We start from the raw sequence: 26,193 nt of genomic DNA, 5'->3' as shown, positions 1-26,193 counted from the left end.
TCAACAATACAGTTGCTGGTCAGCTTAGTAGTTAGGCAATCAATCTAAATGAATCCCTCAGAATTTGACGGTCATGCAAATTCGGTGTGGAGATAGTCAGCAGGATATATTGACTGGGTTACGTCTTTGCGAGAGAAATATGGCACTGAATTCTGTTACAGAAAATGTTGCGACCAAATCACAGAACATAATAACATGAAATTCTTACGTGAGGGCATAAATTACGCGGGGGTGAATTTAGATGGACGCTGTTGTATAACTTACTATTAAAACACATAATAATTGAGCAGTAGCCTCTTCACTGTTCCTACTGGAAGTATTTGTGACTATTGTTGCCTAATATTTTTTTTATTATTCACTGCATCCTATGTTAGACCACACTAAACGGTTCCTAATATGTATGTGTCTCCCGGGCCCACAATAATTCAGTGCCTGAACAACATTAAAAACATAAACAGCGCAATAAATTTAATAAACCATTTTTTTATTCAGTGAACAATTCACAAGATAAGAATGTAACATTCAATATTGAACATACATCATTTCAAAACGCCAAAGTGCAAGTACGCGAGAAGTAAAATTTGGAGAGATCCTGACACCGGTTTGTAAATAAGGTAATTAAAATACAAAAACCAATTGCCTAATAATAACGACATTATTTAGAAAGAGTTTCAGTGACAATTGTAAAAACACTAGTTAACTTTGTTGCAAGTATATAGGATACGCATAGTTTAGTGGTTGGAGCACATGGGCGTGAATCCCAGAGGGTGTCGTATATTTTTTCAAAAATATTTTTTCTAATGTTTATGTATTTATCCGAAGTGTTTTGAAAATTTTGTAACCGCATTAAATGTATATTGCGGCATCTGAAGACGTATTAATTTATTTTAGGAGATACCGAGAGTACCTACATACATTTGTGTTCATTTTCATATAGACGCAAAGGTGGTCTATTCCGCAAATTTTAAGAGCCCACCTTGCGCTCCAGTGGTTAAATTTTGCTGTGGCTGGATGTACCTACATAATCATTATTCAAAAGAGTAGTTGAAATCAGACATTTGAATAGCGTCTGATTAATACATATTCAAAATAATATAGGTACTAGAGTGTAATTGTCCCAGAAGGCCGCTAAATACTATCCACAGCGTATATACGGCGGAGCTACGGATCTGGCACACCTGGGAAAGGCTGTTGAGCGACACGGATCCTTGAAAGCGCCGTGTGGTGTCTAGAATGCGAAAAGTTTATTTTATGTACGGCAGACTGGCGTAGGTACTAATATCCTCTCTTTCATTTCCCTATTCCTTCCCATCACTTTGAAAGCGTTTGACGTTTCTTATTTGTGTATCATTTGCATGCATCAATAGTGCAAAGATTTTTGGAAAGATATAATTCCTACTACAAAGAGTTTATTCGCCCAAAAACAATTTTAACGAAAGAATCGCGGCGATGACAGGACAAATCATTTGATATTTCAATATTGCCATAGGTATGACTAAAAATATCCTTACTCAATGAGAAAAAATGTCATAAATCATTGTATTTTACAACGTTTTTATTAGGTCATATTCTTATTGGTCCGGGGATTGTTTATCCAGTACAAATCTTGCAATCGATTTTTAACTAACTTCCCGACTAGCTAGACATTTGAAATTTATAGAATATCTCAGAACACGATGCCAATGCTTTCTTTTAATACTTTTAGCCGTCTTTGAGTAGAATTGAATTCATTTTCAGTTAATTCTGTTTTGTTGTCTAAGCTAGTCAAGTCAAGTTTATATGATTCAACAGAAAATTTAAAAACGTTATATATAAAAAGTTATTTTTATCTTGTAATTATCTTCCAATCCTGGCAATACTCTCACAATGCTTCGATAACAACACGAGAGGCGTCAACAAACCTCAAGTTAAGCTTGTCGCATTCTATATTATACTTCAAGTAATGATGGAAAAATAAGTCTATACAGCTCAGTGTTGCCATATTTTCGTATGCTGATTATAGGACAAAGGCATAAAAATTATATTATTTCTGAAAAATATATAGTACAGGAACACTTTTCGTCTTGAATCCTTTAAAATTATAGTATTTTGGTATATTTAGCGTAAAATTATAGTATTTTACATTTTTCGCGGAATTAAGATTATAGTATTGTACCCCAATTATAGTACGGTTGGCATCACTGATACAGCTAGCTACTAGAATACTAGATATTACACTACTGTGGAGTCTATTAAGGGCTTGATTGTTACGTCATTGCACTATTTAATTCAGAGCAACATTTCCCCAAGTGTAGACGTAGCACTACCGATCGAGATAAACATCAATCGGCCGGATATCTGCGGACGGCTGATCAGCATTCCGATCGCGTTCGTTCCGGTTCAAGAGAAGAGGTATGGGAAGGGGTTGTCAGGGGTTGTTTCGAGCTGAAATGCAAGTTACTGTAAATTGCAGATTTCGCTCCAAGTATCTTGATATATGGGTGTATTAAGGACATGATTTCGTCATTAGAGATTCCGGGTAAGGGTGTATAAATATATTATACAGATTTAACGAGGCTCCCGTTTATTAATAACATCATAATATACCCCCATATGAAGATGAATAGCGTTTAATCGAGATATAATATTCGTGAATTTAACATAATTGCCGAATCCACTTAGGCTTTCAATATTTCTACAGCACTGATTCTTCTAGTATTTGTTCAATTGACATGATATGTCAAAGTTAATTCTTTAATAAGTACTAATTAATATTCAATTCCAGACGTCGCTGGTTCCTACCCTAATGAAGTTTTTCGACGCGTTCGGTAAAATTAACCGAAATCATCGGGTCGATTGACAAACTTTAATGACAAATGCATTTAAGTCGAATGGAATTAATTATCTTCGTTAACACTTTACCGAATCTGTAATTTGTACGAATTTAAAAACAGTAAAGCTCTAATTTAACATTCATTTATATATTTGATAATAATAACAGCGGGTTTTTACTAATTTAAGTCTGACAGTCTAAATGCTTCTGATTCCTTTTTAATAACATAAATTTATTTATTAATTAAAATAGTTTTTATTCATACCTAGGCAGGTAGGTATCTACTGAATATAGACAATATTTGTGAATTCTTTTATTCAAAATAAATTTGAAAAAATCTCATAACATACATTTTTTTACCATGATTTTTTCTGATATACTTATTGTGTACCAACGTTAAGTATCGGCTCTCGTAAGGCGCTGGCCTTTCATCCGGGAGCTCCGGGTTCGATCCGGTGAGGTCACAATATAGTCATGTGATTTTCTCAAATTCAGGGGATTTGCGATTGTTTCTCTTCTATTACTAAATACACTTCTGTTTCACTACGCTACAACTGTCATTGGGCCACTTGACCTTTTTTGGTGTTATAAAGAATAAGTATACACTTAATATATCTGAAGATTTTCAAAATAATATAATACTTAATTATAATTTTCTTTGTGTACTAAATCGTGCAATTTCAAATTATGCAAAATTACTGAAAGGTAAGTAAGTAGTTAATTCGGTACCAACGGTTATTATTAACAAGAAAAAATCGATTCAATATATGTACATACTTAAGCAAGTTTAGTGTCAACGTTGTTTGCTACTGAATATTATGTTGTAAGTATCTGAAATAAATGCTAGGTACTTATTGTTACAATTCGTACAAATTGACGGTCAGCAAGAAGTTAATCGACGAAAATTTAATTCGTTTTTTTTTTAATTTGTAAATCGGCTTTGTTTCGGCGAATTTGCTACCATCCAAGAGTTTTCGTACAAAGTAACAGAGTTTACAAGTAGTCATCTTAAAAATGGTGATGATGATAACCAATACTCTGACGTATAACTAACTATACGAGGCGTATTTGCAACTACAAATAAGCTATGAGAATTAAACCCTTTAACGCAAGTGTATATTTTTCAATCAAGACATCTTGGTAGAAATCAATATACTATCTCCCAGCGAGTGGCATCTCAATTCACCCCATTTGTTTCTTGTATATATCCACACATGAATTACATGATTCAGTCATTAGCAGGCAGTATGCTACGCAACCACCAACAGAACGAGGTTACATAATCATGATCGAAACCAGCGAGGGAGGCCATACCTAGAGGCTATAAACCTATATGTACGTATATAACTTAACAACTTGCAACAGAATATAAGATACACATTTCATGAGATACGACGAATATTGTACAGTTGAAATAGATATGTTAAAATATAAAAGTAGGTATATAATATTATATATACCTCAGTAGTGAAGGGTGGAGTTAGGTAAGATCCGCAAAACTGTGTCAGTTATTCAAGCTTATACGTATTTATTTGCATTGAAATAAGACTAAAATTTACAGATGGTATTGATAAGTTTTTAAAATTCAATGAAACCCTGCGAAAACAAAGCCATAATAAATAGCTAATAGTAAAAAAAACTCTATTATCTATAAAATAACTAAAATTGTGCAATTATATCATATATAAGTTTGAATATTTTACAGAGAAATATTTTTAATTTATTAGATATAGTTTGGTTTAGGCAGGGCTTAATGAATTAAAAAAAATGAACCAATAATATGTGTAATATGTATTCATATTCTAACTAAAACTAATAAGTATGAATGAAAAAGTGTGCATAATTTTGTCGTATCGCGCAAAATATACTAAAACTATTATGGTTTGGTTTAGACAGGGTTTAATTGATTTTTTAAAACTAGCCAAAACCATCTGTAAATTGTAGTCTTATGTCAATGAAAACAAATACGCATAAGTGAGAAAGTTTAGTATGCTCTATTTATGTTGGATCTTAACAGCCTACCTCCCACCCTTCGCCACTGCTATACAATATTCTCATATTAGAAACATTAAGTATAAGAACGGAATTATTAGGTTTGAAGATAAATGTCTCTAAGATAGAAGTCACGATGAATCACATTGGTTGGATTGTAATTAATCGTGTACAGCTCGAGTAGGTCTGTATACAACGTCTAACTACTTTGGACAATAAATTACCGAGGAACAAAGTTGGCGTGGAGTGTATTCGGACAGTTGAATGTAATTTTCGAGAGTGATCATCTATCGTGGCACAAGCGAAGGGTGTTGAACCAATGTGTGCTACTAGTGCTCACGTATGAGTATGAAAGTGAAACTTGAGACGCTTGCTAACAACATTGATACCTATAGTCAGGCCGGGAAGTCCGAGAACATCCGAAAAGACCCGGGAAGTACGCATGATGTATGATTATGAAAAATAGTGGCTGGAAACGTTAGGATTTTTTGTGTTTCATTCGGTTTTTTGAAAATTAAAAATATACTCGTAGTAAAACATTAATAAACTTACGCATGGGTATTTTCTGTGTACATATTATTATGAAAACAATGAATAAAAATTACGATTTATAGGCACTTACATTATAATATTATCGCCATACATTTATCTCGACTGTTGTTATCAAAACACAGTTGACAGGAAACTGAGTATCGGTCAGTTAAATACTTCGTGGCGATAATACAACAATAAATTAATTTACTTTTTCAATGTACCTACATTCGATATCAGCATATCACAATATGACTCAATTGTTTTGTACTGCGAGTGGGCATTTGATAGTACTTATATCAATATTTTCTCAGTCATTCGTCAAGGTAGCTGCTCAATAGTTTAGTGACATTTATATTAGTGACTCACATTTTTCGTTTATCTCAAAACAATGTCAATTATATACAAGAAAGAATAAACTAAAACATGCAAATTTTCTTCCCTACAGACTTCAGACAGAATACCGTCGATAAAACACATTTTAGAAACAAAGAATTACCTATCAATAAATATAACCAGTGGCGGCTCGTCCATGTGTACTGCGATACTGCAGCACCCCCAAGCAAATTGAGACAAATGTAATATTATAATATCCATAAATTTATGTATATTATATGAAAATATCAATATTATTAAGCGTGTAATCAGCTCGCCCGCGCATCGATACTCAATGTCCGATAATATTATCATACATCGCGGTAGGTACTTAATTTTGCACAGTACTGATTTCAATAGAATATTCTCGAGTGTGTGAAGGAAGGGCGCGGGCAGCGGTGCTCAAAACGGAACTGCGAGTCAGACAGTCTTTTTTTCAGATGTCAGTATTTTTCTCTGTTTCTGCGTCGCGCGTGAGCAGGCGCGCCACAACGAGGATAGAAATATAGCTATAATGATTCATTAACATTGTTATAATTTATTTCTGTAAGCAATTTATAGAAAGTTCTTAATTTTAATTATTAATATAAATAATTATTTATATTTAATTTTGATGTTAATAGTACAATATAATCCAAATAAGCATTTATTTTATATTTTTAATCACCCGCAGCACCCCCAAATATCTTATCCACGAGCCGCCACTGAATATAACTATTAAAATCTATTTGAACACTATTTTATAGCAACCTAAAGTACCTAAGAAAAATCAGGAACATTGTCTCTAGATGTGGCGAGGGGTGGAGATAAGCAGTTAAGATCCAACATTAAAAAGTGCACACTAAACTTCGTCAGTTTTCAATGGAACTAAGACTATAATGTGCTGTAGATAGTGTTTGTTAGTTTTTTTATATTTTAATTACACCCTGCTTTATCCAAGCCATAGTAGATAATAGACAAAAAATATTCGTTTATCTATAAAACATCTAAAATTATAGCATTAAAACATACATAATTTTACATAAATATTGTATAGATTTACGAATATTTTTTATCGATTATATTTTGGTATAGGCAAGGCAAGGCCAAATAAATTTAAAACACCATTTTGTAATACGTGTATTCTTAATTCAAAGAAAACAAATAAGTATAACTGAAAAGGTGTACTTACACTATTTTTGTCGGATCACCTATTAATTGCATTCTTACCTAAACTATACTAGTTTAGTTTAAACAGTGTTCAATTGAATTTGGATCCTACATAATCTCTGATGTATGTCTTTCATAAACGTACGATTCCTCTATTTTTAGACTTCGTAAAATGTTCTGAGAAATCTAAAAAAATGAACAAGATTCTCAATTCCCTCGACGAATTTACTACCCGTAGCTGTCACTTTGAAGGCGTTCGCTATTTTGCATCTTTTCCTGCACACCACCTAGTCGCAGTGACGTTTGAATTTTTTATGACATTCATTATTAATTCGATCAACGGGTAGTAGCGGGATGTAGACAGGTTAGAAAGATTTGTGATATGCATCTGTCTCTCAAAGACTCAAGCTATGCCGAAATATAATAGATTATTAAACACTACAATATTATCAACTACGGATGTCAAAATTACTGATAGTTTTTGCGCTACGATGCGAATCTTGCAACGTTTTGCTAAAAAAAAGTCTTTCGCGGACAATGTAAACTTTTCTTCCGATACCAATACCAGTATACATAATATTATAAACCTTTTCGTTCGATATAACATCATTAGTCTTAATCTATATTCCTCATATACGTATTGGTTGCGCCAAAAACGGTGGCCGTCACCTTAGTCCCCACCTACTCAAATCCCCTTATCTAGTAAGTATTGTCAAAAGACAAGACGATGAGCAATTACGGGTCATGAATCGATCGTAATTGCGAATAACATTCAGAACAGTTTATACAGACTGATTCAAAAGTTAACTCAAAACATATCTGTTCGACCTTCGTTGCACTAAGTCTGTTACGGTTTGAGTGAACGTCGCGTCCGTCAACCATCCATCCTGAACTTATCATCATCATTCATCAACCTCATATAATAACATCAATCGTGAACACCGAACCAGTTCCAGTGCGTGGCAGCCCTCTTAACATCAACGGTCAGTGACTGCCATTCTATGTAAACCACACCCCTCCCACCTAGATCCGTAACCCCCGTTTTAGACGGGACACCGGTGTCGCGCTCGTATATAATAAGGAGGCCTTTGTATTATGTTTATGAACGCCCAGAGCTAATGAGTCAACGCATAATTTCGAGATATAAATTAGAACATAAAACTGGCTGCTGTCATAAAAACATGTGTATCGGCGGCTTGAGAATGTAGCGGCCGACGGAAAAGTGTACTGGACACGCTTTGGCTCATTAGCTCGCGGCGTTCATAAACATAATACAAAGGACCTTTTATTCGAATACAAATGCCTCATTATATACGAGCGCGACACCGGTGTCCCGTCTGAAACGGGCCTAATCCACCATCCATCACCACCTTCACATTATACAGTCCACTGATAAAAGCGCCAACATATTGTATCGTTAATAAACACATTTCGCACTATACTAAGGACGTTCATTGTGGGTAACAACGACTACACAACAATATTCATAATAGAGGATATTATTACAAGCCAATCGATCGATAGTATGTTACCTACAGTAAACATAATACGTTCGAAGTTATCAAAGTATTATACTGTTGTGAACGAAACAGGTTTTACGATAAACAATAGACACGAATGTTACGAAACAAAGAAGAGCTATATGCAATGAGCAAAGCCATGAGAATGGAGTGCGTACGCAATCGGTGTAGTGAACGTTGCAACAAGACAATGAATCGATTTTCTAGTGTTAATGATTGAATGTGTACATCAAAATTCACGAGGCATAAATAACGTGTAGAATTGTAGATAGTAAACAGAACCATGGTTGTTTCAAGATAGTTTCATGAATGATTGACTACAGAGACGGATTACATTAAAACATTCGGAGGCTTTACTCCCAGCAAAAATTTGGGGTATCCATAGACGAAATATATTAATAATAAATTAGTAATTGATGAAATTTGTATTTAAATTCTAATTGATTCATGATTGGACGGTTCCATTTGAGTCGTTTTTGCGAACCAGGTTTCGCCTTTCGGCATCTTCAGGCGCAAATCGCATTCACCAATAGGAGCGTACAGCGTCGCGAGGCAAAATGCTGTCAGTCGGTACGCGACTCGCCTGAGGAAAACGTAGCCTCGCTCGAGCGCCGCGACCGATCTAATCGTTGTCGGTTTATTGAAGCTCAAAGGTGCTGCACGCGGCTGCCTCGCATAACGTTAATTTTATTACGAGCTGCCGCCTCGCCCAGCCATTTTTGCGAAGCAAATGCCCGCGAGGCTGGGCTACTCGCTCAGTCAGTACGCGGCTGATAGTAAATGCTTGCTGATAATGAATATGGTTAATTCTCGATTATATTTGGTATATTATTGTGAAAAAATCAAAACACTTAATTTTTCGAATTCCAATGAAAATCCTTCACTCACGCATAATATATTTTCGCGGTCTTTTAATATGTAAATTTGGTATATAAGTATATTAGGCAGTAAGTCATTTTTTATTGACCATAATTAAATGAATAATAGTGCCTGAATTTGTCAAAAAGGCGAATTCCAGGCAGTACCTACCCATTCAAAACTGTTATAGTTGTAGGGTAGGTAAGTAACATAAAATGTGCTCATAATAAAAAAAAATAGAAATTAACATTTCAATCATCAACATTGTTTTCACAAGAACAATGATTGGACAAGAATTTATTGTTTCAAAGTAATACAACTAAAAATTAATCCAGTAATCAAATTTGGATATCATTCAAATATTGTATGTAAAATGTATTTTATTTGAAAGATATAGATACAGAATGACAGGATGATTAATGTCAAGTAGATCTGGTGTAATATTCTAACTTTTCTATGAACAGTTTTCAGCTGTTTGCTGTGTCGAAATACGCTACATTTAATGTACATTCAAAAATGCTAGATCTGGCAAGAAATACGATAAGATGGCAACTCTGGCAAAATCAATAACATTATAATTATTCTTGTAAATAGTGAAGTATATTTCATAATAATATATTGTTAAAGTGACAACACTATTAACCCATTGTCCGATGAATGTCAATGTTTTTTTTAATAATATGTACGATAAAGAATAGTGTCAAGCGCTATTTCCCTAAGCCAAACCATACTGATATCAATTTATTTACCTGCATGCGTCAAAGAGATATTATTATCGGGGAAAATGCGACACCGATGTATCATGAAATCAATAGATATCAAATTTCATTATTTTGTTATAGGTACCTACCTGATGTAACAAAGCCTTTTCCTCATATCGTAGCGATTTCAAAAAGAAAAAATATTATATACTAAAGCAGGCCTGGGAAAACTTTTTGAATGAAGGATCACATTAGGAATATAAAATGAACGGCGGACCGTAAGTAAAATAATATTTTTAGACATAGATACATTATTAATTATTATTATCATGAAAAGGGAATTTCAACATAAATAATAACTACAAGATAAAAAGAACTTTTTATATACCACGTTTTTAAATTTTCTGTTGAATCATATAAAATTGACAATTCTATGTATTAATAAATATTGTTTTTTTTTACTTGATAGAAATACTGAATAAATATAGAATACTGAATAAATATAGAATACTGAAATGTCATTTTGACATTTCATATTGATTTCCATGGTAACGCACGCATATATTAATAATTCAGTTGCTAGGACTGGACACACAAGAAAAAATGTGTACTGGACAAACAAGAATATGAGCTAATAAAAACGTGATAAAAAATCAATAATTCTCTAATTGCCATCAAAATTTACTGAGAAGAATGAAACTGTTTTACATTTTTTTTAAATTTCAGATGTTAATTTTGTAGTTGAGAACTGCTTGTAAAGGTCCATCGGTGATGCTTCACCGTTAAGAGTTTATATTGATATTCATAATTGAAAATGTTTGTTCACATATTACCTATGTAGGTTGATTAAAAAAAATGAGATACATAGTTAGTTTTCCGAATTTCCGAATTAAGGGTGTTGTAAAATTTGCAGATTTCTTCTCCAACGGTGCGATTCACGTGTATTTAAATTTTATTTAGACGTTAAAATGTAGAAAAAAGTAAACTTTTTTTATGGAAATACGATAAAAGCTGGTGGGCTATACAAAAATATTTGGCGGGCCGCTGTTTACTCAGGCCTGTACTTAAATCATTGTTGTAAAGGAAATAATAGATGCGATAAGTTGGCTTCCGTTTTAATAAAAAAAAACTAATTCAGATAATCGAAAGATGAAAGTAATTTTTTTAATATGAAATAGAAATCCTAGAATAATATTATATATGACAAGGTGAATGGTATTATATATTAGTGTTTTTTTCTTACATTGAACGTTTTTCAGGCAGCGCGGATGACTATGGTTCACCTGAAATAAGAAAAAAGTAATATTTAATATTACGACATTATGCATATTACGCTAAAAAGGGAAAGATGTTCAGTAAGTGAAAAACACCGAAATGATAAACTTTTTCGATGTATACCTATAATATTAATGATAAATGTATATAAATAAATTCTTCAGTGTTTTTCGTTTTTAGGTACAGTTTTATTGCTAGAATATAAGCCGGAGTTTACGATAGTAAACAATGAAAAAATTTCAATACGAAAGTGAACGGGAAAGCGTATGCGATGATTGATTTAAAATGAATAATTCATTCGCGATAAAAGACGGACTATATTTTTTAAATACATTCAGTTTTTTTTCTAAATCGAGTGGAGATTACAATATATTAGTTATTTATTCACTTCACGCTGGAAAAAATGATTCGCAATTTTCACACATAGCAAAAAAAATCAGCCATTAGTTGTAGTGTTTAAAATCTATTATATATGCCCATAAAACGTTACATAACAAACATTTAGTTAATATGTATATTATTTATAAATATCCTGAACAGCAACGCACTAAAGACCTTTACAGTGGCACTATTTTGTAAGGCAATATCAATTTGCAACTATAGCAGTATTGTTAGCTAGCATTGAAACAGATATATATATATATATTGTAGCAAATAATGCCAAAACATCTGCGAATCGCCTATGGTGGCACTGTAGAATGATTTATCCATATCGAGAGTGAAGAAGAGGACCGTGACAATTTAGGTGCTGCATAATTATGGTTGAATTTCAGCGATACAAATCAGTGACATTCACACATTGATTAATTAATAATCAATACTGTTCTACACACAAACATCAAAATATACCAAAGAACTATAAAATAAACACATTGGCATATTAAGTCAAAGACATGAACGCAAATATGAAATCATATCGCACTAATCGAATTTCGAAATGTGTCTTTTCCGTTTCCTTATTTATTCTCTTTTTCTATTTACTCATACATTACTCATAATATGTATAAATAAATATTATTACCTTTTCGTTTTTAATGTTACTTAGTCATTTTTTTATATTTGTCTTTTTCTAATTTCATTATATTTTATGTTATCGCTACCTTGCTGGGTTTTACCATGTTATAATTTATATATGGAAACATTGTTGGTTGCAATATCTTCAATGTAATCATTTTTTATATATATTTGTAACCAATGCATCTATTTTTGTTCGACCTAATAAAATAAAAATTGCAATGCAAGTGGAAATCATTCGTTAACCACATACAATATGTATTTTTTTTAAATATATAAACCAAACTAAAAATTATAAAACTATTGATATACTTACTAGGTTTCCACATATTATATATATATATATATACATAAAACATGCAGAGACTCAGAAATAATGGAAACTGAAATACCTAACAGATGTGGAGAAGCAGGCAACCGATCTCGAATGTAGAAGAATACGTCATGTACTGGTCTCGGTTCATGCATTGACGCTCATTTAAAATTGGTATATTGAAGGTTGCAACACACACTATTGCACGTCCATAATGCGTGGTTCATTTTCGTAGGACACTCACGAATTCAAAACCCTGCGTCAAAATGTAGTGTAATGGACTATAGCCTATCAGAATGCTATGTATTAATCTGTTCTGTGAAAATATGTACTTGTGATGACAATTAATTTTCTGATGTGTTACAAAAAAAAAAAATACTTGGAATCTTTTGTTAATTAATTTGATAAGATGTTCGCAAATATCAGCGGAATTTGAAGTAACACCTAAGTTTCATATTGTTGCAAAATTTCGTCGTCATTAAGACGTAGTGGATGCAAAGATTCTAATCTGTTTGTTTCTGTAGCGTTATAATAAGTTACATATATTATAAAACCATTTCCGCGATAAAACGATTTGTCAAGTAAACAATCTTAGAGGATGTAGGTATCTAATGGCCAGTCCATATTACACGGGTGTAGAAAAAAAAACCCAACAAAAATAATATGACGCGATGCCGTCGGGCGGGTTCCAATGGGAATTTGTTGTCCCTACTCAAGACAGGTCGGGTCCCTCGGGGTTCCATCCCCGTGTCCACACCAGCCCTGTCGGAGCGGATTACGCTCGAGGGTTCGCCGGGAAAGAAGCCCGGGAACATGATTAAATATACGGAAGTGGGTTGTGAGATATGAATGAATTCATCCGGATAATAATTTATCGTAGAATCATTGTTTACTATTAGAGGTATGTGAAATATCACGCAATATATTATGCTTGTCGAAGATAATTGAAGAATAATTTCAGTTGGGGTCGTACATATAAGATGTCACACCCTAAAGCCTCAATTACATTGAGCTTCTTTACGAGCTGTTTATTGGCGAATTTAAAAGCGGGCGATTCGGCTACTGCGATTTGATGATTACACACAAAACTTTCCATTCGCTGAGAAACCACAAGCCAGCGACTATTTTGACGGAACGTAGTTCGTTTTTTTACCGGGAGGTTGGTACTGCGCTCTTCTGATACAAATAAGTAAGCCAGTTGCCAAAGACCAGAGGTTTGAAGCCGGATTAGGTATATTACTTTAAAACTTTCAGCCCATAAAACGCGTCGAGTGTCCTTAAATATTACCGATAATAAATGCGCGACAAACTTTAATGCATATTATACAGACAGTGTTTTTGGTTTCAGTAAAATGAGATTCCAAGTTTAAACTATCTTTTCTCTTATTTTATGTAAAATTATTGGATTGTTTTGAGATAATCTGTAAGAAAACAGCGTCTGCTTAGAGATTATGTCAAAACAATCCAATAATTGTATATAATAAAGAAAGACGGTAGTTTAAAACTTGCGTTCTCGTTTCACTAAAACCAAAAACACTGTATTTTTATTTAGCAGGGCAGAATACAAATCCACTCAAACGTTTAAAACTTTTATTCTGACATCATTATAAAATCGGGTAAGAACAAAACGATTTTGCACCTGGGATAGTATAAAATATATGTACAAATAAAATAGTAATAGTCCTTTTCCCAGACTACTGATATAACATTTCCCCGTCGTGTTTCGTTAGCAGGGGTTGTGTATGCCGTATGATTTGTGATGATCGCCACGAGTGTTACGTCAAAGCCGCACGCACACACAATATTATGCCCTACTGTCAAACAGTGGTGAAAAACACTAGGCACTTGCTCCTACAAAATAGGGCTACATATTTTTTTAATAATAACATTGTGATATAAATATGTACATTTATGTATTAACATAGTTACTAAGCGCGAGGTTAAGACATAATATTAATAAAAAAAACATTACCAATTATATCAAACGCGGACGAAAATTTGTACGTATGCAGTTGGCCGTATTACACTTTACTGTTAGCTATTGCATTGGAAATATATGGATGTATAGTAGGTATTGAGATCAAATTCATGTTTAAAAAAAACACTTAACAAACGAATTATAAAAGATCCTAACACAAGGGTAAGACAGAAGCAAATGGGTAGCTAAGTAAATTACAAGTACAATCATACCTACCGTATATATTTAAATAAAATTCTGAATGATTCAAAAGTAGCTTAGCAAGTAAGTGCTCGTAAGTCTCAAGTCGAACCCATCAAATTAGTGTTATTATTGAATCGAATAATATTTGAATATTACCGTCAGCACTTCATGAACGCTTATTTTTTATCGCAATGCTATACAGTCACCTCTTTCTGTTACGACAGCTCACGCTGAGATATAATAGGTACTATTAACATGTACCGGTAATAACTACATTACAGGTGCAAAAATAATCTGAAAGTGTTTTCTAAGGGGTCACTCAACTGCTAAATAGTATACTGAAAAAATATAATAGCTGAATCTCTACAGTTCTTCAAAACAGCGTGACGATTTAATGTTTACTAATTTCAAAGTACCTATAAACAACCCCAGTGTAAAAAGTGTAATATTTGATAGTGTACGTAGTTTGGTAGTAAGTAAACAAATTAGTTAATAAGAATGGGCTGCTTGATAACACATGTAAAATCCAGTAAGTAATGTAACGAAGAAAATGTGATGATTGCTAATTCAAGTGTACGAAAAAGGTTGGGAACTCGTGCACTATACTATATACTGTATCACATGTCAACCACTTTGATCTCAGGAATTTCAAACACGAGAATTTCTCGTGTTTGAAATTCGTTGCATCCATTCCCATCCGAACACAAGTCTATTAGCAATTTATTGGCAATGGTATGTACAATACATAATAATGTGTGTTTATAATAGATATTAAGTTTAAGTACCGAAATTAAAAGATTATAATATGTATATCTAATAATTATAATATTCACACAATAATTGTGTAAATTATTTAATTATTGAATAAAACTCTTAAAAAATATCAGAAACGACTTCATTCATAGTTGACAATGATCATCTGAGTGGATAAAACCCTCCTGCGTATCTATGCTATACACAAGACTGTTTTCGGTCGCTATATAGGGTAGGAAAGTATCCAAGTATTAGCACTTATTGTAACAATTACGTTGTAATTGGTACAATAAGTGCTATGTTTTATCAGCACCTCTCTTGGCTGTGATAAATTTTAGAGTGAGATAGAGAGTTTTGACAGTTCAGATGGTTAGCCTAGCCTACCCTAGTTAGCTACCGTAAAGACCGAAAGCAGTCTTGTGTATAGAATTGATGCGCTGATCAATATGAAACTATATTATTAACACCGTTAGTGTTTATGAATCATTTCACCCATATAAACAGTGCTATTGGTAAGAGTGGGACCAAATAAAAACCATTCCTAGAACATTCGAATGTCAATGGGTGACACAACACCCAACACCCCCGCCAGAATTTGAAATAAAATGTTTACCATATGTGCGTCACGTCCAGAGGCCGCACGCGTGTCATGAAAGAAGGAAAAATGGCAAAAGTGGAAAAGAAGATTCCTCATAATCGTTCATCAAAGTGTCTCATATGTAACTTTATTTATAACTAAAGCAGGGGAACCCTAATCGAGCGAGGAGGGGCTAATTTGAAGAGTGCGTGTAGTTGTTTAATGATGACAGAATAGGAAACGTCATGACTTGTCCAGCGCCGGGAAAGTTCTAAGAACTTAAATAGACAGTAATGATATGAAATTAGGCAAAATATTTCTTTTTACTGTAGAGAAGTCGCGTTGCTTTTACGTTGAAGTAAAACATTTTTTTTTACGAGAAATCGATATTAGCCACTTGCTCTACATTAGGTTCATACTCAAAACGCACATTGAAAAACAAGGTGTATTTGCCAGACCCAAGATTCGAACCTAGAACCCACGACATGATAAAAGACGACGCGTTAGCAGCTCGGCCATAGTTGTACGGCCTTTGTGTTTATTTCCCAATCCTGAACTAATAACACAGCGTGTTCGCAAATTTATACGTATGCAGTTCGCCGTAATATTACACTTCACCGTGAAATGTTGTAAAGGAAATATATGGTCGTATATTAAAGACCGTCCAACCTCGTTTGGTCGTATAGTACCGAAATTAAATTTCATCTCTAAATAAAACACGGCAAGTTGCAAAAAACATTGAAAATAGCCGATATACTGGATTATTTGTTAGGTTAGGTTACGTTAGGTTTTCATTTTTTAATTAATGAATGAAAAATGAAAGAGCGCGTAATTTTATTCATCTCGGTACTATGCTACGGTGAAATGTAATACGTAAAATTTACATGTAACCACAATGCAGACGGAGACCTTGTAATATTATGTTTACCTAGTAAATTTAACAATATTCCAAGAAATTGGAATTTTCTACTTGTAAGGACAAAATTAAACAAATGTTTAAAACAAAATGCGTTTAGTGATAGCATATTATAAGAATTAAAGCACTGTAAGAAATAAAACCAAATAATTTAGTGGAGTTCCAACGAGTGTCATCAGTCAAAAATAATAAGGCAGTAAGGAAAACGTTTAATGATTAACTTTCCCGAGCAAGTAAGCAATATTGATACAATTTCCCAGCGATAAAATTGATTCTTTCGACAGATTACGCCCGAAAGAACAAAACGAAGGGAAAGTTATCGAAAAACTTTTATTCCGTACTAAATAAAAGGAAACAAATGAAAGAAATTCAATTACGAAAACTCTTTTGGCACTTGCTCCTTCCCATTCATAGCGTTTTCCATCATATTGGAACTGTATCGTGAAAAGATGACATACAATAATTAACCATTTACATACTTAAATATGTTTTAGAATTAATAAATTCAGTATTTTAACGTCTGAATCATATAACGGGAATGGGACAACTGCACGACAGGACAATTAGACACCGCACTGTCGTAGACACGTATACAGAACGTAGACGAGGAATTTTAATCAGTTTCTATCTACTACTTAGTAGTTTTAATTCATTTTACTCTTAAAATAATGTTTTTTTTTATTGCAGATTGAGGATTACCATGCCTAAGGCTTTATATAAAATATAAAAAAACTCTTTTTTCGTTGGAACTTAACATGTGCATGATTAAATCATTATTTACGTGTGCATATTTAAATTCTCACTAACTATTAAATCATAATAATAATAATTTAAAAATAAATAATATTAAATATTTTTCTTAAAGTACCTATAAGTACCTAACGTCTATTTAATTTCGAATTCCGTGGCGTCCAGTTTTCCCGGCGCCAAATCGTCCTAGACCCCATATAACAATGTAATTTAAGGTCTTGAACGAGTCGACGGCTACGTTTTTGCTATCATCTTCTTCATAATAAGTACAACAACCCGAAATGTGTCCTGGCTTCCTACACTAAATAAACGTCATTGGAACCTCTATCTAGCCAATGAATTGTTGACCTGTCTAAAGAGGAAGGATCCTATTGAACGGCTCGACAATAATCTGTCACATGATCTTACAATGTTATCTCAATATTAATTAATTCCTTTGTCTACATTAGTACCCGTTTGCGGCTTAAGCGTTGGACTATCACGCCGTGGGTTCCAGGTTCGAATCCTGGGTCTGGCAAATACACATATTGTTTTTCAATTTGTGTGTGAGTCCAGGGTGTGGACCTAATATGTTGAGCAAGTGGCTGACATCCATTTCTCGTAAAAAAAATCTGTTAATTAATACAAACCTCTACTCTGTGAAGGCCCATAATAATATGATCGTATTAGGATCGGACATGGTCGAAAGAAAAAAAGAAGTAATATACAAAAGTGTCGAATTGAATGAATGCATCATGATGCTAGGGAGGTTTTTTGAACTAATACAAAAAAAAACGCTTGTTTAGTTTAATATACTGTGGAACATATTATTAATAAAAGATAAGTAGTTATCAGACGGTATTTACAATATTTGTTGAAACTTTCAGTTGAGGGTTGGTTTTTGCATTAGCCTTAACTTCATCAGGATGAATTCTATTTTACAAGAGTCCAATATAAAATCCACAATATTAATCTAGTCAATTTATTGTTGAAGTTTGGTATTTCGAGCCTGCTAGCCAAGCTGGGGCTAATTGCCAACAGACAGTAATCTTATAACAATATATTTTATTAAATTTATCATCACATATTAAAAGCAGTGGCGAAGACTCCATACTATGCGATTATTTGAAGCCTACCTTCTCAAGAAAAATATTTTTTAATTGCATATCAACTTGATTATAATATATTTTATAAAATAATTTATTTTGCCAATGAGAGATGCCGTATGTGTAGTAATGTATTACACAGATAATTACAAAACAATCTGCAAATGTTTTAATAAATATACCACAGCGCGCCATCTGCCTTGACGTAAATAAAGGTCGGATTATGTTTAAAATAATTCTCAATTTTTTTTCATATGGACTTTACGTCACGTAGCCCCGTCTATCGAATTGTATGAACTAAGGTAAGCTCCGATCGCAGAGCCTAAAACTAAATAATTAATAATTAGATATCTAATTTAAAAAAAATAAAATTATATGGTGTTTAATCGAATATTAATAAATATAGACTGTTTTTAAAAATAACAAGAAGTTTTATCTAATGATTTTTGATGTGTATAAATGTTCTGAAAAATAAGCTGATATTTTATGTCGTCAGTGAGTTTTTGAAGTTTCATTAAATTAGTGTGTCGTTGTCATTAGTGTGTACCTATTCATTAGTAGTAATATCGTATGATCTTCTTATTTCTCGTAAGTATACCTGACAAGTGTGTTATTTTTATCAGATCTCCACAGCCTACCTCTTTCCAAAAGTCACCCTTCGCCACTGATTAATAGTACCTACTAGAAAAGGTTAGGAGAGACCTTCCAGCGACGACTCAACCCCAGATGACGGATGATGCTATGTAAAAAGTGATAAATATTATGATGTAGATACCTAAATAAAAATATAATATTTTCACGATGATAAAACAAAACAAACGATAAATATTTCGGAAAAAACAGAATCATTGAACATTATTATTTTATTGTACCTAGTAACTATTGCTATTTTCATACATAGATCTCTCTTGGCGGACGTTATCACAATATGATCCCACGCGAAATGCTCGTCTATTGTGAAAAGAAAAATCTACGAAGGGAAGCAAACAGGGCGGAATTTCGGCCGTTTTCAAAATTATCTTCGGATTTATTATTATTGCAAAGTAATCGCCGGCGCTAACGTAATTAATTGGCGAAAATTACTCCCAAGCTTAAGCCATTCCCGTAGTACAGGGGTTCGTACTACATACATATTTTTTTCAGATACGTTACAAATGTACAAACATCATTTTTACAATATTTCGAGCCACTGCACATCGAAATTAATAGCTTCTCGGCATTCAGAATTAGATTGAATTTTTCGTGGCAACTCCCCACATACTACCTGTACCTATAAACATACCACATAAGCGTGAAGCTTGATAGTTTTGACAGAAAATATGGCATATATTATTTAAAGCGACGCCGAGCGAGAGAAAACGATGCAATAGGCTTCACGTAAGAACAGTGATAAAAATAATTAGATGTATGCCATGCATGCAATGACATTAATATGGACGAAGCATCTGGAAAAAAAATGACACTCACTTTTTTGTCGGGTCTGCCGAATGGCATAATCTGTTCTAACGCCATTACAACAAAGGTGATATTGCTATAAATTCTCGATGCTTTTTGTCGAGTCTGCCGAATGGTTCGGTTCGAACGGGTTCGCTCAAATGAACATTGACATTAGAAACACTGCTCTAACGCCATTACAATAAAGGTGATATTGCTATAAATTCCCGATGCGTGATATCGCATAATGGAAATTGCGTGACGTCTAGCTATACATGTGCGAATGTCGCTATGCGCAAATTTACTTGCTAGCTACTGTATTGAGTGCCTTGTCCATTAATAATGTCATTGCATGCATGCCATATAATACGTGCGAAGTATAAGAAATCGCAATTTGCGCAATTTTAATGTAAAGTTGTTCCACTATTATAAGGCAACATTAACATAAAGAGCTTTTGTATTATATGACGAATTAACTACACTGGTCTAAATATGACGTATATAAATAACACCACGGCGTGGTGAGCTTTGATAACTTTTTCAAATTCAACGTTCACATTAGGTAGGTACTAACATTTAATATTGTTACAAATATCAATATTATATTTTGTAATAATATAATATAAAATCGATGTAATCTATGTGTGTTATATTATTAACCCTTTCTTAGGTTGCGAAATTTAATATGCTGTATTTACTTCTACGCAGTGACGTCCCTAGATAAAATGCCGCCCCTAGGCATTTTTATACATTATTTTTATCATCCTTTCATGAGTCCAATATCTAAGAAATGTGTTTTATGGACACATTACCTAATATCAAAATATGTCGTTTCTGGTCACCAAAGACGTCGAAGGGCAACGGAAGTAAACTAGATATCGCAAACCAGACAAAACCAGTCAGCTGAATTTTTTAATAGAAAGATATTTTCGTTATTACTAAGTTCATATAGCTATTTCTATATATTCCAAATGATTTGCCTCGATTTTCCGCCCTTAGAATAACTGCCGCCCCCAAGCGACGCTCAATCTGCCTACCCCCACGGAACGTCACTGCTTCTACGGACGGTTATATGAAGGAACACCAATAGGCATTCAGTCCTTGGACAACCCTCGGTGGAGATGAGGCGAAACGTCAAGGGGAACGCAGAAGGGTAGAGAGTAACCGACTTGAGAAATATTCCTGAATGACGGTTGTGCATGTCATGAACCGGAATTGTTTCAAGCGCCGGCTTAAGAAGTAGGTCGCGAAACCAAAACTATTACTCTAATCTGGCGCACGGCTTAAAAAGGTTAAGAAACCCTGCCGTAGTAGCAAGCGGGAGCGGATGCTAACGTTATTTGGATCACGAAAATCGCGAATATTGCTGGAATAAATTATTCCCAGATTAAATAATTAATCCCCAGCATACGAGATATCGAAATTTAATTACATCAAATATGTATAAAGGTGCTATGTGGTTAAATCATATGCATAACAAAATTAAGGCGCGAGATTCAAATTAATTAATGTAATTTCGATATCGACAAAGCAGTCTTTGTTCGTACAGAGTGGGTTAATTGTTTTTTTTTTCACCATCGTACGCTTTCGTATGTCATCAGCATCACTGGAAGCAGCCACTGTAGAAAGGAATGACAAACCCTTACAAGCAATATGTATTGACTCTTTTATCAATTAAATGGTCAGGAAACGGTTCGACATTGCGAATTTCGAACGTAGTCTTGTATGCCTTCCTTGGTGAACTATCTGCCCTCCGCTCCACCAAGTTGATGAAAATGCGCTGACATAGATTGCTATGTTGCGGGTCTATTGGTGCTTCTCTCGTGCTGTGAATGTGATATTCTGAATGAGAATAAGAGTGATTGAAAAGTGGTGATAAAATACGTTTAAATTTTTAATGAAGATATTGAATGGCTACCTGAAATACATTCCTTATGTACCTACTCAACAACCATGGAAAACCAGGGGTGGGATCGCCTGTGTGACGTCTTAAATCAAATATGGCGGCTACTCCAGGTATTGGTTTAGAAAAGACATGTTTTATGACATTTTTGTGCTTGATCTTTTTTGTAACATGCAATGCTGATTTATAAGTAGGTACCAAAACGATAATTTTTACCGAACATAGTAGACTTGTGACGCACACTTAATTTTCCGCCCCTGTGGGGGGCGCTCCCATAAGGAGTAGTGCCTCCCAACCGCTCGGTCTGATCCTGGTAGTCAATGTGCCACCGGTTAGATAATTACGACCCTCGACAAAGCAGAAAACCGCTCGGTGACTAATTACACGTAATATTTACGTACGGAATCGTTATACCAAATTATAGGTATTGGGGCACGCCTTTGAATGGGCGGGTCCGTACTCCCGCGACTTGCACATTTCATGTACTTCTCCGTACCGAGAGTAATTACTTCCAGTAGCAATTGTACCTTGTTTCTGGTCGAGCCACGCGAAAAATGCACGTACGAGAGAGTATCTGGTATCAACGGATTCGTCTTGGAATTTCCTATCGTATACCGGTGATGTTCCTCATGGCTGAGGGAGGGCCGTTTCAGAGGCGGCCGGCCCTGTGGGCTCTAGCGGCGTGAAGGTACCTCTCACTCTTTATATGACAAATAATATTTCGTTTGACAGGCGTCATTTGCACCCGCGACCCGCAATCCGCGCATCGCCTAGCAACGATCTTTTTAGACCGTGCCTCAACTAATGCATGGCCTTAAGGCTAAAGGTAAAAAAGGCTAAGGTAAAGATCATGACTAGTCGATGTGGGGTTTGTGCAAATAACGCGAGCCGAACGAAATATAATTTGTCATAAAAATTCAACATGCGTCCTTTTAATGATATGTTTATTATTTTATTCGTAATAATAATAGTATATTCATTGACATGTTTTCTTTTTAAAGTACATGCGAAATGTTGTTAAGTCATCTTTACACAATTTAAGAATATATTCCTCCGACGCCATCACAAAACAAATTGACGTGCTGACAAGTTGACTATCGGTCTCCGACTGGCAACGAGGCCGAAATGACGTCCCACATACTGTTGAAAATCATTTGCCGTTTCACTTATGTACGCTCTTAAGTAATAATTGAATTAGTAAGACTCAGGAATTATAGGTACGTGTTTTTGTTAACGAAATACAAACTATTACATACTTACTTTGTATTTTACATACACAGTTTATAATGGTTCGTAGGCGTTTATTCGCCAATAAATAATAATAATATATTATGCTACATAAATAAAATAAAGCTAATGATCTATGCTGAAAATCGTATTAGAAAATATATCAAACCGTAGAGCGTGTAATAACTTTCGTGCCTACAAGATTTAGGTATACTCTGTAGGTACCTAGATACATAATCGTTCGCATTTCGCAAAGCCGTCCAGGCGAAGTAGCAACAAAGTTAAGTTAACGTGCGTATGTTTGCATACGAACAGACATCGCATAATACGAAAATCGATACTTCTCCCGACTTTACAAATCTAAGATGATAAAATTATGTTACGTAACCCATACATACACACGGCGAAAAACAAAAGGAATCCATACGAAAGAAACAGTCAATAATATTGTGACTCGGTGTCTTTCGTAATATGTTTGAATTTTCAAATAATCTATGTCGATTGTAGTGTCAAATTTCAATGTCAATATATGAATTCGATAAAGGTTATAGTTTATTATATTATGTCACACGTTATATTTTCCGTAGAGGAAGATAGAAGGAAAACGTAGCGCGGAGAGAAGGTGAAGGAGAAGGAAAATAGTTACACGGTTAGATATTTTATTTTTCACCAGAAAATGAGCTATAGGAATATAAAAATAGTAGATATGAAGTTGTGTTAAAAAATTAAGATACCTAACGTTTCAAATACGATAATATATTAATATGCAGAATTTAACTATGAATATGAGGGATTATTTCATATATAATGGATTTACAAAACAATTGTCCGGCAAAAGAGATCGGCGATAACAGGAAGTCGCTGTAGTCGCATTTAGAAGACGTCGTCTCAGTGACGTACCAATAATAATTCTAACATCACTCCTAATCGTTTTAGACATATTTTTATTATAAAAAGCTGCAAATTACGTAAATTGATAGATCCGTATACCACGGGAGCGTAAACTGAAATGATAAATTTGGGAGCGCTCCTCCTTTGAAAACGGCGGTTAGCTGCACTGGAGGGGATTGTTGGTTCACAGTTCCAACACGTGGACAAGAAGTTCTTGCTCGACAATAAGTTTGATTTCTAAACAGCGTCAGGTTTGTTGTATTTACAGAATATGTACCATAATAATTTTTCCTCGACATTTCAAACTAATCATACAATTATGAAATTATACCAAAATGATAAATTATTATCTTAATGTGATCAGTCGGCGCATAGCATTTCTACGACACTAATCGTGATATACATACACATTTTTAGGTATGAGTCTATCACCGGTGCTTTAACGAATTTGAAACCAAAACCGTTAACACCAAACTACAAATTGACCCGCGCGCATGCAAAGACAGATAGTGATTTGATGTGAGTGTGTGACTCTTGTTAGCTTAGCATTAGCTCATAGTGAGGGACTTCCTCAGTCTACAAACAACAGAAGACGAGAGTGCCCAGGTTTACCCCGTGTCCGGAAACTTGTACGTATGCAGTACGCCGTAACACACTTCACCGTGAAATGTTGTATCGGAAATATATGGCCGTATATTAAAGACCGTCCAACCTCAGTCGTATAGTAGGTACTGACATAAATTCGTGTCTAACTAAAACACGGTTCTTGCCGGTTTACACTTTACAGGAAGCCAGCAGGTACTGGATTATTTGTTAGGTTAAGTTAGGTTTTCATACTTTAATTAGGTATTCATGAATTTTGCTAAAATCAATTATGAAAATTAAATTAATGTTCATATTGAATCTAATAAAATTGGAGACCGTATAGTATATGGTCATTTCTTTCCGATGGAAACCTCACAGCGAACTGTACCACGGTAAAATGTTTTACGTACAATTTACATGTGACCAGTTTACCCCGTCCAGTGTCCACCATACCCATTCAAAGCAAATACAGTCCCCTAAACTAAATTATCATTAGAAAATTTGTACCTTATATTAATATATAGTAAGTAATATATAAAACTGTGAAAGACCTTTGTGTGAGGTTCTCCTGTAGCGTTGTAATGATGCGGATATAATTAATTACGATTTTTGGGGTACCTAAATGTAAATGCATAAATACAAAAATAGGAAAGTTAAACAATAAAAGACCACAAAGATTCTAATTTATCCGGAGCGCATAAAGTTAAGTGGGTTTATCGCACTGCAAAAGTTTCGCTGTAAAAGCTGAGACGGGCAGGTGAAACAATGCGCGCGGGAGAGAGACAGCGTCGACGCCGTCATAAGCCTCAATTACCATACTGGTGAGATTCTATACCCTTATCTACAGCCTGCAACCCTAGTACATTGTAAAGGAAAACTGTGGTTAAGAAAAGAATATTGCTATTTAAGAGAAAAATCATGTTTACCATCAGCTTAAGTGGGCCTCATAATTGCCGGTTCGTTAAATATTAAAAATGACAAGATTCGTTTAAAATATTTAAATAGGTGCTTTGAATATCAAATTTAAGAAGAAAAGATAAATTTAATAATATAGTATGTAGACTTTTAAAGTACTGTGGTTAGAAGGCAGTTATTATGTTTCTATATTATAGAAATTCACCAATACAGTATTATTAATAGCTTTCATTTTATAGTTTCTACAACCTTTTTAATTGAATATATTACCTACTAGAAAATTGAAGAAGTGCCATACAAGAAGGTCAAGAGGGTTCCAGCAAGGCTCCAACATATCACTTGACTTTTATTGATTTAACTTTTGTACTAGGTAATAATTTAATGTATGTTCCAGGCCCCCTTTTAAATCTTGTGACCACTCAGTTCTGTTCTTTTGCGTTACAGAAACGCGCCACT

General features: G+C 34.2%; 1 protein-coding gene across 2 annotated transcripts in view; it reads right to left on the bottom strand.

Moving 5' to 3' along the window:
• Positions 1–26,193, bottom strand: part of brat (tripartite motif-containing protein brain tumor) — a 449,650-nt gene that overhangs the window by 185,177 nt on the left and 238,280 nt on the right. For both annotated transcript variants that reach the window (XM_085960737.1, XM_085960738.1), the window contains exon 2: positions 11,182–11,221. The gene's annotated coding sequence lies outside the window, so the exon portion shown is untranslated. The remainder of the gene's footprint in view (positions 1–11,181; positions 11,222–26,193) is intronic.

This window comes from Rhyacophila brunnea, unplaced genomic scaffold, assembly GCF_057557595.1.
Source record: "Rhyacophila brunnea isolate RB1 unplaced genomic scaffold, BYU_Rbru_1.0 scaffold_12, whole genome shotgun sequence".
Classification (NCBI taxonomy): domain Eukaryota; kingdom Metazoa; phylum Arthropoda; class Insecta; order Trichoptera; family Rhyacophilidae; genus Rhyacophila; species Rhyacophila brunnea.
The sequence above is the reverse complement of the archived record's forward strand: the minus strand, read 5'-3'. Positions and strand labels throughout refer to the sequence as shown.